This window comes from Dermacentor silvarum, chromosome 3, assembly GCF_013339745.2.
Source record: "Dermacentor silvarum isolate Dsil-2018 chromosome 3, BIME_Dsil_1.4, whole genome shotgun sequence".
NCBI lineage: Eukaryota > Metazoa > Arthropoda > Arachnida > Ixodida > Ixodidae > Dermacentor > Dermacentor silvarum.
Genome location: NC_051156.1, coordinates 232383390 through 232398116, shown reverse-complemented (window position 1 = coordinate 232398116; position 14727 = coordinate 232383390). Strand labels below are relative to the sequence as shown.

The window sequence follows — 14727 nt, the reverse complement described above, 5'->3', positions numbered from 1 at the left end:
TCATACGAAGTAAGGTGAGCGGCTTTGGTAGCAACAACACGCAGAACTGTTGTCGACGCCATCGGCGTTTTGCCCGCGTTAGCTCAAAATGCGTGCGGCGTTGGTGACTGTTGCCGGAGCCTCTGATATAAATAGGCACTTGGTGCCGCAGCTAAACGTCGCCTCCCTTCCCTCCCTCTCCCCCACGGCCTCTCGCGCGTCTGAAGAAGGCGCGTTTGTTCTACATATATGGTGATTGTAAAGGAGAAAAGAGACGCCTACTTCTGCAGCCCTTAAGCGAGCACGGCGCAGAACGCGCGTTTGTTCTCCGCCGTGCGTTCACTCCCCGTGAAAGACGCGCCCCTCGCGCCCTTTCACTCGCACATACAGCGTTCGGCGCGCGGCGACGATTTCATCTCCAAATGACGTCATACGGAACCTCACGGCGACGGCGACGGCGACGGCGACGCCGACGGCAGAAATCTGCTTTTGAGTGTCCATATAATTGCTATCGCAATAATACCGTGGACGTAGGGGTTGGTTTGCAGTTTCCTGAGGATTACTGCCTCTTCCCTAGTTAGGCTGGGGTGAGGTGGCGGGTAAGTTCTTCTGTAGAGCCTGTAGTGTTGCAGAATGTTGCTGTACTTTTTCGGGACTTCATTCGTTCTCGTTGGCGCGTGTTCAGAGAAAGCCCGGTGAACGTGAGCTCGGGCGGAGGCGTCGGCTGCCTCATTCCCCAGTAGGGACTCGTGCCCCGGGGTCCAAACGATGTATGTTTCTGGTCGGTTCTTTGCCGTTTTTGTGAGGATTTGCAGGGCTTGCCTGGAGATTCTCCCTTTCTGAAAATTCCGGCAAGATGCTTGTGAAAATGTGAGTATTATTGCTCCCTCCCCACAGGTTGAGATTGCCAAGGCTATTGCTGTTTCTTCTGCTGTATCTATTTCTCTTGTTAACGTGCTAGCGGCCGTTCTCTCTTTGCCCTTGTTGTCGACGACACGGGCCGGAGTTCCTGTATATGTCGCTACATCGGTGTATCGTGTGTCCGTATTTCGGCCATAGGTTCTTCAGAGAGTCTATATTCTGGCTTTTCTTCTTCCTTCATTGTGGGTTGGATGCATATTTCTTAGGATGGGGGCTACAGAGATGTACTGTCGAATTGTCTCTGCGATTGTCCTTTTCTCGTCGCGTAGTTGCATATATTCAGTGTATCCTAATCTTCTGAGTGTTTACCTTCCTGTTTCAGTAAGTTTGAGACGTTCGATTTGGTTAAATTTGTGCACTTCGACTATAGCTCCTCCCAGGTGTTGTGGAGGGCTAAGCGGAGTAGTCGCTGTGTGGAGGAGCATCCGGAGATCCCAATGGCAATCTTGAAGTCCTTCCGGATGAATTTGCACTTTTTTTTTCAGTTTTATCACTTTCATTGACACCATTAAAAACCAAATTGCAACAACTCTGGGTTTCCAGATTTTCGACTTTTGCCGTCAACGACTTGATCAATAGACGCTGTTCGTCACATTCGTTCTTGCATTCACTGACGGTTGTGCAAAGCTGATCGACGTTTGATTAGTATGCTTCCAGTGATGTAATGCGTCTGCTAAGGTCAGCTATGTTATGCTTATTCTCTGTCTGCGCTACCTCGATAGCCGTAAGTTCCGTCTTAATGTCTGCCTGGCCGTCAAGCAGCAGCTGTAGTTTTTCCTGAGTTGTGGGTCCCGTGTTAATTTCCACGTCTCCGCACAAAAAGAGCAAAAGAAAGTAGAACGCGTAACGTTGTAAAAAACGCCAATGACATTAGGCTGTCGCCTGAGTTTACGGCATTTTTCTACACAAGGCACTGCTTGGGGTGGAACCGGCAAAACAAATACCGCAACCAAATGAGACAGTTTTGTGTTACTAACCTGGAAGAACAGCAAAAACAGCGTGAGCGGCATCGTCGTTGATGTGCCGGTTCCACGCCCCAGCGACGCACTGCAGATGCCTCCCTTATGGAGCTCGGTGATAAGCTCGTAGCGCTGCTACTGTTCATAGATTGGTACGGAACATTGACCGAACCCAGTTGAACTGCACACAGTCGCGAAGTCCGCGTCCGTCCCGTTCCTCAGCGCGTCGGTTCCAAAGGCTGTCAAAGGTGAACTGTCGGCCAACCGATGAACGGTAAAAGCCTCACTACGGCAAAGGGGAAGCCTCAGGCTACCGCTGACCTGGAAGAGCGTGAGCGGCATCGTCGTTGCCGTGCCGGTTCCACGCCCCCAGATGTTGTGGTCGTTAGTGGCGCGTGTTTGTGCGCCGCTAAATATTTTCGTGCTTTCTTGTCCATGTTCTCGAAATGTATTCTTCCATGAGAAACTCAGTATTTCAATGCCACATACTTGCAAACCTTTCCGTGACTACTTTCACAATTCCAATGGGACTCAGCGACCTCAGATTCTGCGGTAGCCTAGTTTGTTTCATAAATCAAATAGTAATAAAAGCCTGCAGATCCCACGCACTGTGGGAATCGATGTTATGCGAAGCAGCGTGCGGGGGGCCTACCAAGTTAACGAAACGACCATGAGAGCACCAAGACATAGGCGGCTTTTTCATGACCTACATGACACGCATGCCATGACAATAATGTCATGAGTCCTCAGGAGTCCCTTTAGCTACACCTAAGAGACCTTCTAAAGCGAAAAAAAAAACCCAGCGAAAACCAAGACGCAGGACCAGAAGGAGGCAAACACACACACAGTCGCCGGACTGTGTGTGTGTTTGCCTCCTTCTGGTCCTGCGTCTTGGTTTTCGCTGGGGTTTTTTTTTTTCGCTTTAGAACATTAACCAACTAGCCCAGCAATTCACGCTTCTAAGAGACCTTAGGGCGAAAGCCTTAGTCATACTCGTGACTATGACTTCTACCACTATCATGAGTGAGTGGACAGCGTCAAAGCACTGCGTAGGAGCGTCTGCTCCAAACACCATCGAGTCGCCGACAAAGACGATGTTGGCGGGCGGTGGCACGAGCGACCGGACGAGGGAGAAAGAGAATCGACCAATCGGTGGTGGACACGAAACCACAGGCTGTGGTACGAGGAACGAGCAGAGAGAAGAAGAGACTGGGACGCTCGAAGGGAGATCGCTCGGAGACAGGGGTGCAAAGATCGCTGGTGTCGAGGTCGGTGTTGTCGGGGTCCAGACCCGAACCCGAGAGCCTCAACAGAACCAGCACGACCCCGGCTGTCCCTGGAGAGATCCGCCGAGCGTAAGGCTCGGTTATTCCTGCGGCAGCTGCTGCTGCCGGCGTTCGTGTTTCTGCTGGCGTTCCTGTTCCTGTTGCTGTTCCTGTTGGCGTTCCGGTTCATGTTGGCGTTCCTGTTCCTGCTGGCGTGCCTGTTCCTGTTGGCGTTCCTGTTGCTGTTCCTGAGCCGCCGTGCGGAGAGCAGAGGTCACCTGGGTGTGACCAGAGGCCTGGAACGACGCTGGTGAGAGGCGCCAGGGCGAAGCCCCGAGCCGAGAACCAGTACGTGCGCCGCTCAGCTGTAGCGGTCGGACTTGGTCGGTCTTCGACTCCGACAACCATGGACTCGGATGTCCGGGTTGGCTCTACCGTGCGTCCGCGTCCCTCGTATGCCACTGCCCGCCACGTCACTACTGCCGTCAACGCAAGTGCCAGTGCACGCCGTCAACACAAGTGCCCGAGTAAATAAGACTCGATGATTCTTGTTTCTTTGTTTTAGATTGAGACTCTTCTCGCGTGGACTAACGGGGTTAATTGTACTGTTGGTTTTTATGTACTTTCTGTGTGCTGTTTAGTGTTCTTTTCTTTTCCTCCTTTTTCTTGCTTTGAATATTAAGTTTGTTTTGAAAAAAAAATGGCTTCGTCTTTCCTGAACGGAGGCTCTGCCTCAGTTTAACAAATCATACCCGAGGAACCTGACATCCCAACCACCATCCTTTATTGTTTCCTTCACTTAGCATCCACGTCCGAACCCATTTCAGTGTTTTTGAGCGTTAATGTCTTTTCGCTGAGTCATTGTCATTTTTGCTCAGTCATGCTCATGGCTATGACTTCTACCACCATCCTTTAGTGTTTCCTTCACTTAGTACCGACGTCAGAACCCATTTCAGTGGTTTTTTTAGTGCTATAATTTTTTCGCTGATTCATTATCGCTGAGTCATGCTCATGCCATGACACGCATGTCATGACGTTTATGTCATGACCTATCACTTATGTTCGTCATACACTCCTGTCATATTATGCCAATTTTGGTACCTAACAAGTTAGCGAAACCACCATAAGAGCACCAAGACGTAGGCGGCTGTTTCATGACCTACATGACACGCATGTCATGATATTCATGTCATAAGTCCTTAGGAGTCCTTTTAGTTACCCCTAAGCGATCTTAAGGCGAAAGCCTTAGTCATGCTCATGACTATGACTTCGACCATCAACCTTTAGTCCTTCACTTAGTACCACATCCAAACTCATTCCATTGATTTTACAGCGTAAGCTGTTATGGGCTCATTCCAATAGCCGTTTCGGGTCGCGATGATGCCGCTGCCGGCGTCCGCCGCGTAACCGCCATCGCCGGAAACCCGGAAAAAGTACCCGATTCCCGCCGGGATCTAGCCCGCGCCCGCTGCGTGGGAGCCGGATACTCTAGCACTGAGCCACGCAAGCGCTTGTTATCGGGCCGCGGAAAACACCCTTAAGGCAAGCACGCAGGGCAGACGACTCGAGGCTCCGCCATTATGGTGGCGCCATCTAGCTAAGATGCCTGCAAACGCAGCGTCCGCAGGCGCAGACGACGATATGCGATTCAGACGAGGCGCGCAATCAACGCGCTCCCGAGCTGCCGAGCCTCCGCCAGTATGGTGGCGCCATCTAGTTAAGGTGCCTACAAAGGCGGCGAGCCCGACATGTAAGTTGCAGTTCTAAGGTAATTGGGCTCAGCAGACTGCTGTGCAGAGAGCATTACAAGCCGCAGCTCGCTGTCGACGCCGGGCGGACAGTTCAGATCGTTCTCGTGAAAACGAAGCGAACAGACTGCCGCAAAGACCCTGTTGTGCATGGTGCCCAAATTAGAGCTACTCTTGAGCCGCTGCACGAGCTTACGCTGTGACTGTGCTGCGTGTGCCGTGCAGGCCTGTGACTTTTCTGAGTGTTAATCTCTTTTTTCGCTGAGTCATTGTCATTGCTTCGTCATGCTCGTGACTATGGCCCGGATTCTTAAACACTCCTTTCCTTACTAAGGAAGTGTAAGGCGACAATTGTCAATTCTGGAACGTCGCTTACTAAGGGGCGGGCTTCCTTGGTGCTTCCTCGCGCTTAGGGAGCCGGCATGCTACCTTTATGCTTCCTAACCACGCTCCTCTACCTGAACGCATGCTTCTCCGCAGGACTTTGCACGCAGTACGCTCGGCTTGGATAGGTGCCGTGCGCAGCCAACGCCGCGGTAGCCAGCCGCCGTGTATTGACGACCAGTTTGGTTCCGCAGACTGTTTTCTGCCATTTCTTTTGCGATTCTGTTTTATTGCGAAAGCAATTATATGGACACTTCCACCGGATTTCTGCCGTCGGCGTCGCCGTCGCCGTCGTCGCCGTCGTCGCCGTGAGGTTCCGTATAGATAAAATCTTCGCCGCGCGCCGTATGCCCGAGCGGAAGCGTGCGGGGACGCACGCTGTCACGGAGAGCGAACGCACTCAATCTTCCACGCGCAAGCAAGGAAGCGGGAAGCGAGCGCTGGAGGGAGCAGGGGGAGGGGGGGGGGCGCATTTCTACTCTGCCAACAACCGCGCTCGTCGCTCGCTCGCACCGTCTCTTATCTCCACACGGCTCTGACCTTTATGCGCTGTGCATTCGCCGCTCAGTTTCCGTTGAAGCGATAGACCGCACGTACCTTCGCCCGCTGCGGCGTATATGCACTTGCTGCCAGCGTTTTGACAGTCGTTGTCTGCAGTCATTCAGTGTGATCTATTCATGTTTGTTTGTGCGCGCTCACACCACAGTTAGTAATAGTCGGGCCACATTTTCCAACGCACGCTACACATGCAATGCTGCCCGGATCGGCAGTGCAGCGCTACAGGTGTGTCCCTTCGCACGCGCTGCCCACGGGCAGCGCTTCTCATCAACACCACCGTTTCACACGCGCTGCCCACGGGCAGCGCTTCTCATCAACACCACCGTTTCACACGCGCCTTCTCGTGGTCATCGAGTCTCTCTTCATGTCGGTCTACTTACGCCGCAGCACACCTGCTTACTTAATCAGCTCATGTTTACTACAATTCATATTGCTACCAAAGCCGCTCACCTTACTTCTGTTAGATACGGACCCTTTCCCGGAATCACCCAAGTTTCCCCACCACCTTAAAAGGTCGTCGCGTTCCAATTATGGTGCACCGAGGCGCGTCAACCACGCTACCGGACCCGTCAGACAGGTTGGCGACTCCTACCTCACGCACCGCACGTCGAGCTATTGTCTCTCCCCCTGCTTGACTCTTCCCAAAAGTGGACCGGGAGGCTGGCACGGTTCCAGGAAGTCCTTGGTCGAGTGCAAAGCGGTTTTGCAGCTCTGGAGGGCCGTTCCGAGAACGTCCCGTCTCCTTCAGCCGAGCGCTTCCAGGCGAGGAGGCAAAACCGGAGGTAAATCAGCCATCGGACAATGAAGCCCTCGGAGCGTCCCCGTTGGCCGAATATGACGGCACTTGCACGGGCCAATACCAGGGGAGGAAAATGACGACACCTGAGCTGGCTCGACGATTGGCCAAAAATGACGGGACCCCGAGAGACCGAAGGGGTTAAAAAGAGCGACAACTCGAGGAGAAGAGAGCTCTTCTTGCCACGGCCGCAGCGTCCGATTTGCTGCCGGCCGTCGATCACTGTATGACTGTTCATTTTCACTGTAAATAATGTAAATAAATCCCTCCTGTTTCTCCCAAGTCCGCCTCAACGTCCCCCAACTCCCGCAACCAACGCCAACCAGAGATTCAATAACTGGTGGCAGCGATAGGGATGAACCTTCGACCGAAGAAGAATGAGCCTTCGACCAAAGGAGTCCTGAGAGCGAACAGCGAAGGAACTGGGAGCAACGAAGAAGTATGAGCCTTCAACCCAGGGATTCCCGCTGAACAACTCCGAACAACGACAGCGACGAACCTTCGACCAAAGTCCGGAGAAACTGGGAACATCGAAGAAGAATGAGCCTTCGACCCAGGGAGTCCCGAGGAACTGGGAACAGCAGACGGATGGATGAGATGGCGTGGTGCTGCATCCATGGGTGAGCGCGTGGTTTTTTCCTTTGATTCGCCAGACTTCAAATATTGTGTGTTTATTTTGATTGTTCTGGGAATCGGGCATTTGTAGCATATTTTGAGTTTGCACAAATTAAGGAAACAGTTCTAACCACCAGTCGGGGCAGCTACCATGGATCTCATTAGAAGGTTGACGAGGGAAGACTTGCTGTTGGTATGCGAGGATTTGGGAGTTGAGGCGGAAGAAACAATGGAAAGGCCAGCTATCGAAAATGCAATAATAGATAGTGGCTTTGATGATGAAAGCATTGAGATTGCTTGGGAGGTAGTACAGCGTGAGCGTCAAGAACGTGAGGAGGAACGTGAGCGCCAAGAACGTGAACGTCGAGAACGAGAGCTTGACAGTGAACGCGAGCGAGAACGGCAAGAGCACGAAAGGGTAATGGCAGCCTTGAACAAAAAGTTTCAAGCGTTGATCGAACAAAGACAACCGCAGCCAACAAAATCTGTAGGTAATGCGCAGCGAAAGTATGAGGAACTCGCTAGCAGATTTTCGTCAAAAGCCGAAGAGAAGAGTAGCTCATATGAGATTAGCAGCACGTTGATAAGTGAACAGAAAGTGTTATATGCTAACGATGCCTTAGTGGCAACAAAGGCCGTTGAAGGCCGTAGTAAGAGCGACGAGGTGCTGTGCCAACAGAGCACTGTAGAGACAGCGAGGCCAGCTGTGAATGAATTGGCACAGTCGCCGTGTGTGTACGTCGCAAGTCATGTTAACAAGGTCGTTAACGAAATAGTGAATGCTGCTGACCCGACAGTCACGAGCACCCATGTCGAGTCAGGACTGAGTGCCGTTGCGCAGTGCAGGATGGACGATGTAGTTGAGGGTAGACCGCAAGAGTGCGAGCTGAGTAGCTCAAGGTCAGACAACTGCATTGTTCAGGGATCAGGGAAGCTGTCAGCCAGTCTAGGTAGCCAAGAGAGGGATGATTTAGATAATCATTCAGACTGTGCGAGTGAGACAGCGATCGAGACCGCAGTATTGTGTGCCGATGCACAGCGGGAACTGGACAGTGTAGTAGCGCGCAGTTCGCAGGAGTGCGAGTTGCGTAGCTCGAGTAAAGCCTGCTGCATTGTTCCAGAGTCGGTCGAGCTGTCCACCAGTCAAGGCAAAGAGAGAGATGATTTAATGGATAATCACTCTGACTGTGCGGATGAGACAGTGATCCGGGCCGACGAGATGTGTAACGGCCAGCACGAGGCGCGAGCAGATGGCTCAGAAAAGAGCACTAGAAAAAGGCGCCGTAGAAAGAAGCGTTGTAAAAATCGGAATGCGGCAGAGAGTTTGACACAGCTTAAGAAAGTGAGTAGTGTCAAGCTAGTCAAACAGCATCAGCGGTGCGCAAATAAAAGAAAGGTGCGATCGCCGTTGACAACGTTTTGCATTCAAGCGCGTCCGGGCCACCGGAGAAAACGAGTCAGAGAAGCGTGTTCGGTGCGGAAAAAGGGCAAGGGGCAAGTAGTGTCCCAGTCATTCCGTCGATCTTTTCGGGGTGCAGCACGCATTCCAAGAAAGCGCAAGGTGGCAGGACGAGAGGAGGTTGTAAGAAGACGCGACGCGGTCAGACGAGGTCATGGCCGAAGCGTGTCGCTGGGACGCAAATTGACAGGGGACCGTGACGTCTATAAAGAGCTGATGGGCGGTCAGGCCTTTTGTTGTCCCTGGTTAGCTAGAATAGCTTTCAGCGCGCGACCACCTCGTGTACGGCTCAAAAAACGAGTTCGTCTTAAACAGTCGGAACGATAGACAAAAATAACGGTTCCGTAGAGGCAAACATTCTGTTTTGCCTGTTTATTTTTGAGCGTTGGACAAATTTCGCGACTTCAGTTAGAGTTTCTTTCAAAATGTAAGTTATGAGCTTTGTTTATATTTTAGTTTGAAAAGCTCCGTAGTTTGAAAGATGCGCTTTGAGTTAAGCGTTAGTTTCGCGAAATAATAATTCAATTAGTGTTTAGGCTTTTTTTTTTTGTGTGAGCCACCTGAAGCGTCTAGGTGATTTGTTAAAAGCCTATTGTAACGCGCGTTTGTGTTAGTTAACACTTTTGTTAGAAATGTTTTCCAAGTTACCTTTTCGGGTTAGGCGCGTTGACTTTCCGTATTGCATAATTTGCATGGAGAAGCGTTGGTACGATACCACTTAGCACATGTCCTGTGCGGACAGAAGGAACCAGAACTTTTGTGACTGGGTCGCTCGTGTGTGTTGAGGGCGGCAGTGTTCTGAGTTTTCTATTAAGCGTGCGTACGATTAGTTAAAGCAGAAGCGGTTTTTTGTAAAGGTTCTTGTGAGTGCGTAAATTACGCAACTTTAATTTTGTTGTTCACTTAAGATATGTCCTGCGTGGACGAAAGGAAGAAACCTGACTAAGCGTTAGAAAACGTCTGCTTGAGACGAAAGAAGGCATTAAGAATAGTGCCCGCAAAATTCGAGCGCTTTTAATTATGCATCCTTAGGTTGGCGAGGCCGTTCATTGGCATCAGTACGTGCGAAAAGTCGCCCATCGCGACAGTTTATGAACAGGCTGTTCGTGGAGTGAGGCCGCCTAAGATGTTCTGAAGCATTGGTTGTTCCGTTTCCTCACGATCCTTTTGCGACAATAGCATTCTGGGCTTGTCGGCATTCGGAGAGGTATGGAAAGCTGTTTAGAAAGGTGGTTGGGACTGCTGTATCAAAATTGGGGGAAAAAGAACGCAGGGTTGATTTTGATAGAGTAATAGCCTGGCGGGTCAAAGTTGAAGAGCCTGCGCTTGTACGTGGTGCAGCGCTATGTTGTTTCGTCTGTTTGACGTACGTTCTCCAGGACCCAGAATCCAGAAATTCGTCACACGGGGCTCGTCGCCAGTGGACTACAGGCTTCATCAGCGTTCTTCATTGCCAGTGAATTGAGTTCACCGGCCATTCCGAACTTCCGGGGCGAGGAGGAGCTGTTAGATACGGACCCTTTCCCGGAATCACCCAAGTTTCCCCACCACCTTAAAAGGTCGTCGCGTTCCAATTATGGTGCACCGAGGCGCGTCAACCACGCTACCGGACCCGTCAGACAGGTTGGCGACTCCTACCTCACGCACCGCACGTCGAGCTATTGTCTCTCCCCCTGCTTGACTCTTCCCAAAAGTGGACCGGGAGGCTGGCACGGTTCCAGGAAGTCCTTGGTCGAGTGCAAAGCGGTTTTGCAGCTCTGGAGGGCCGTTCCGAGAACGTCCCGTCTCCTTCAGCCGAGCGCTTCCAGGCGAGGAGGCAAAACCGGAGGTAAATCAGCCATCGGACAATGAAGCCCTCGGAGCGTCCCCGTTGGCCGAATATGACGGCACTTGCACGGGCCAATACCAGGGGAGGAAAATGACGACACCTGAGCTGGCTCGACGATTGGCCAAAAATGACGGGACCCCGAGAGACCGAAGGGGTTAAAAAGAGCGACAACTCGAGGAGAAGAGAGCTCTTCTTGCCACGGCCGCAGCGTCCGATTTGCTGCCGGCCGTCGATCACTGTATGACTGTTCATTTTCACTGTAAATAATGTAAATAAATCCCTCCTGTTTCTCCCAAGTCCGCCTCAACGTCCCCCAACTCCCGCAACCAACGCCTACCAGATCTAATAACTGGTGGCAGCGATAAGGATGAACCTTCGACCGAAGCAGAGATACAATACTTCGTATGACATTGCTGTGTTGCTATCGCATTCATTGCTTCGCCCTTTGGGCGAAACTGTGACATTTTGTCTGTGAAAAGCGAGCGGCGAGAATGACGGCCTTGCGATATTTATCCGAGGACGATAGCTTCGAAAGCTATACAAGGTTTCTTCGACGTGCAAATGAACTTCTTTACGGGACTGTGTACAAGCCTCCGCCGTTGACTCCAGTCCGGCATGTGATTGACAGGCAGTATCCACTGGAACACAACAACGAAGTGGAGTTTCTAGCCCGGTATCGTTTTTCCAAGCGAGCTGTTACAGCCATACTGGCGGAGCTGCAACTGCATTGTAACACTGACAACAAACAGAGGAACGCCGCCACCTGCTCTGTTGAAGGTCCTCATCGCACTGCGTTTTTACGGAACGGGTGCCATGCAAACTGTTGTAGGCGACCTTGTGTGTGTATCCCAACCCTTTATATGCCGATGCATTTGATATAAGACACAGCTGATATGCCTACGTCTGCATCCCAAGTACGTTCGGCTGCCGAACGCCAGTGAAGCGAGGTCAGTCATGACTAGGTTCTATGCCATTGGAGGATTCCCCGGGGTTACTGGGTGCATAGATTGTACTCATATACCCATTAAAAGCCCCGGCGTAGACGACGCAGAAGAGACGGAGGAAGAACGAGCCGCACGCCTCGAGAAGTGTCATAAGTACGAAGCGGCCAGGCGAGTGAATTCAGATGAGGATAGCACCCGAAACGTGTTCAAGTAACTGGACGACAACCCCTTATCCTCCCGCCTAACCGACCATCGGGCCGTCTTTGTGGCAATTTAGAAACAACAAGATGAAGACTTTCACAATAAATACGGTTCACTTTAAAAATGTCTAGTCTTTAATGTAACCCTAACTTAACGAGAGGTAACAACCTAACCTTAACATTCAGACGTACGAAGCTAAACGATAAAGATGTAACCATAGAGAGAACGAAGCTAAACAATAAGATTAACCGTACCTCTCGCTACACACATCCAGGCATAACTGAGTTAAGCCACAGCCAATTTTTCTTCCTCCGTGAAATAAGTTTTGCCCGGCATGGCAAACACACACACGCGCACGCACGAAACAAAACGCAGGCCAAAAAAAAAAAAAAAAAAAAAAAAAAAAAGAAAGCGACATCTGACCAACCGAACTGTCAGATGCTGCCAAAGTTGCTAGACTGAGCTTGCTTTCCTGCCATGTGCATCATTTTTGAGCTATTTTTATGTCATTAACGAAAGAAATAGCATTTATGGCCTGGTATAGAAGTATAAATGTAATTCTAACAGCGCCAGAAGTTTACTTTGGCAATTCATTACAAATATTTTGCATTTTTCGTAAGTTCTCTGGAGACCAGAGGCCTGTAACGTTCTACTTCTATTGGTGGGGCGCTCCTTCCGCAGGGAAAGTAAAAGGAAGCGTTTAGAATTCGCGATGGCCTTCTGAGGGCGCCTAACGTTTAGGTAGCATGAAGGACTCCTTGTGTAAGGTAGGGACACGGTCTAAGGTTAGCAGCATTTGTGAATCCGGGCCTATGACTTCTACCATCATCCTTTAGTGTTTCTTTCACTTAATACCCATATCCAAACTCATTTCTGTGGTTTCTGAGCGTTAGTCATTTTCGCTGAGTCGTTGTCATTTTTGCTTAGTCATGTTCATGACTATGACTTCTACCATCATCCTATTGTGATTCCTTCACTTAGTACCAACGTCAGAGCCCATTTCAGTGGCTTTTCGGTGTTAATATTCATTCGCTGAGTCATTGTCATTGTTGCTGAGTCATGGTCATGACTATGATTTCTACCCTCATTTAGTGTTTCCTTCACTTAGTGCCCACATCCGAACCCATTCCAGTGGTTTTTGAGTGTTAATCTTTTTTTCGCTGAATCATTGTCATTTTTGCTGAGTCATGGTGATGAGTACGACTTCTACCATTATTCTTTAGTGTTTCCATCACTTAATACCCATGTTCGAACCCATTCTATTTAAATGTCAAGTTACCGAAACGACCATACGAGCACCGTTACGTAGGCGGCTGTTTCATGACGTACATGACACACGTCATGACACTTATGTCAAGGCCTATCATTTATGATCGTCATACACTCTTGTCATACTATGCCAATTTTGGTACATACAAAGTTAACGAAACGACCGTGAGAGCACAAAGTCGTAGGCGGCTAGATAGATAGATAGATAGATAGATAGATAGATAGATAGATAGATAGATAGATAGATAGATAGATAGATAGATAGATAGATAGATAGATAGATAGATAGATAGATAGATAGATAGATAGATAGATAGATAGATAGATAGATAGATACTGTCAAAGTAGCAAATGCTCGCAAAGAAATGCTTCGCATTTAAAAACGTTTTTTGTCTTCCTGAATATCCAAGGATGACTCATTTACCCCGTGCATAACTAGTGTGCTCTAACGAAAACTGCGCTGTAAAAACACAGCTCAAAGTGACATCGCCAAATTGGTGCGACGACAAACACATGTAGACGCTGAAATGTATATTGCTGGTGGCATTTACATTTCAGTGATAGCCATCAGCGTAGGACACTCACCTAACTCGCCGCATTCAAAAGGAAGTCCTCGTCCTGACCTGTCAGAATTGCTGGATCTCTCCGTAGTCTCTATGGCGGACACGGGCTCTCGCGAGAGAGAAATGTCCAGAAAAGGTTGCCGTACTTGTGCACAAAAAAATGCTCATGTTGCGCATCCAGTGCGTCGCCTCACACATCCGGCCTGCTTAATCTGCCGCTTTTGTTTTCCCCTCATTAGACTGTTGAGTGGCGCTGCGGCTTCCGTTCGAGGACGAGCCGTGGCAGGAAATCCGCTACGCTGTGTTCCACATTTAGTTTATAGCTGCTCGCTGTTACAGACGACGCCAACAAAGTCAACGGTGTCTTACGGCGTTCATAAACTCTCACCCGTTTCACAAAACTCACAGTCTAAACCACCGGTCGACACCAATCGTAAAGCCAGACATGTGAAAGCAGAAAATTTTGCACCAGTAAAATTGTCAGGATGGATCTCTGCTCATGTCTTTTACATAAGCAGACTTCCAGTGGACTTGGTAGCACCGAACGAGCACGGATGCTGATCAACTGTTTTCTGATCGCACAGATCGCGCTGTCGAGGACCGAATTCGTCAACGCAGGGTCTGAGCATGCGCTGCATCAAGCCCATCTGCTGCTACCTCCAGCTGTCGGTCCTGCCGGCTTCATCGGACGAAACACGTCGCAAGAATCTGTACCACGTGCTCTCCACTGGGACCACCTGACCAGCGCGGTGACGTCGACGGAGACATCGTGGTACGGGGATAAAAAATTAAATTATGGGGATTTACGTGCCAAAACCAGTTCTGATTATGAGGCACGCCGTAGTGGGGGACTCCGGAAATTTTGACCACCTGGGGTTCTTTAACGTGCACCTAAATCTAAGTACACGGGTGTTTTCGCATTTCGCCCCCATCGAAATGCGGCCGCCGTGGCCGGGATTCGATCCCACGACCTCGTGCTCAGCAGCCCAACACCGTAGCCACTGAGCAACCACGGCGGGTGGTACTGGGATAAAAGCAGCAGCCCTTTCGACACACACTTCAGTGGACTTGGAAGCACAGAACGGATGCTGATCAATATTTTTCTGATCGCACAGGTTAGTGACAAACATTTAGTCTCTTCAGTTAGAGACAACGACGTAACATTGACGGTGCTACCAAGCCCACAATGATGTGTTGCTATTTTGCGAGATTGTATTAATGTTGTCTGCCTAATGTGA

At 50.2% G+C, this 14727-nt stretch overlaps 1 protein-coding gene across 2 annotated transcripts in view; it reads right to left on the bottom strand.

Annotated features, from left to right (window-relative positions):
* LOC119446865 (uncharacterized) overlaps positions 1-14727 on the bottom strand; it is a 136356-nt gene that overhangs the window by 47134 nt on the left and 74495 nt on the right. Inside the window, exon 1 of one of the 2 annotated variants that reach the window (XM_037711441.2) lies at positions 13550-13648. The exons of the other annotated variant lie outside the window; for it this stretch is intronic. The gene's annotated coding sequence lies outside the window, so the exon portion shown is untranslated. Of the gene's footprint in view, positions 1-13549; positions 13649-14727 lie in introns of those variants that run through there. 2 annotated transcript variants of the gene reach the window in all.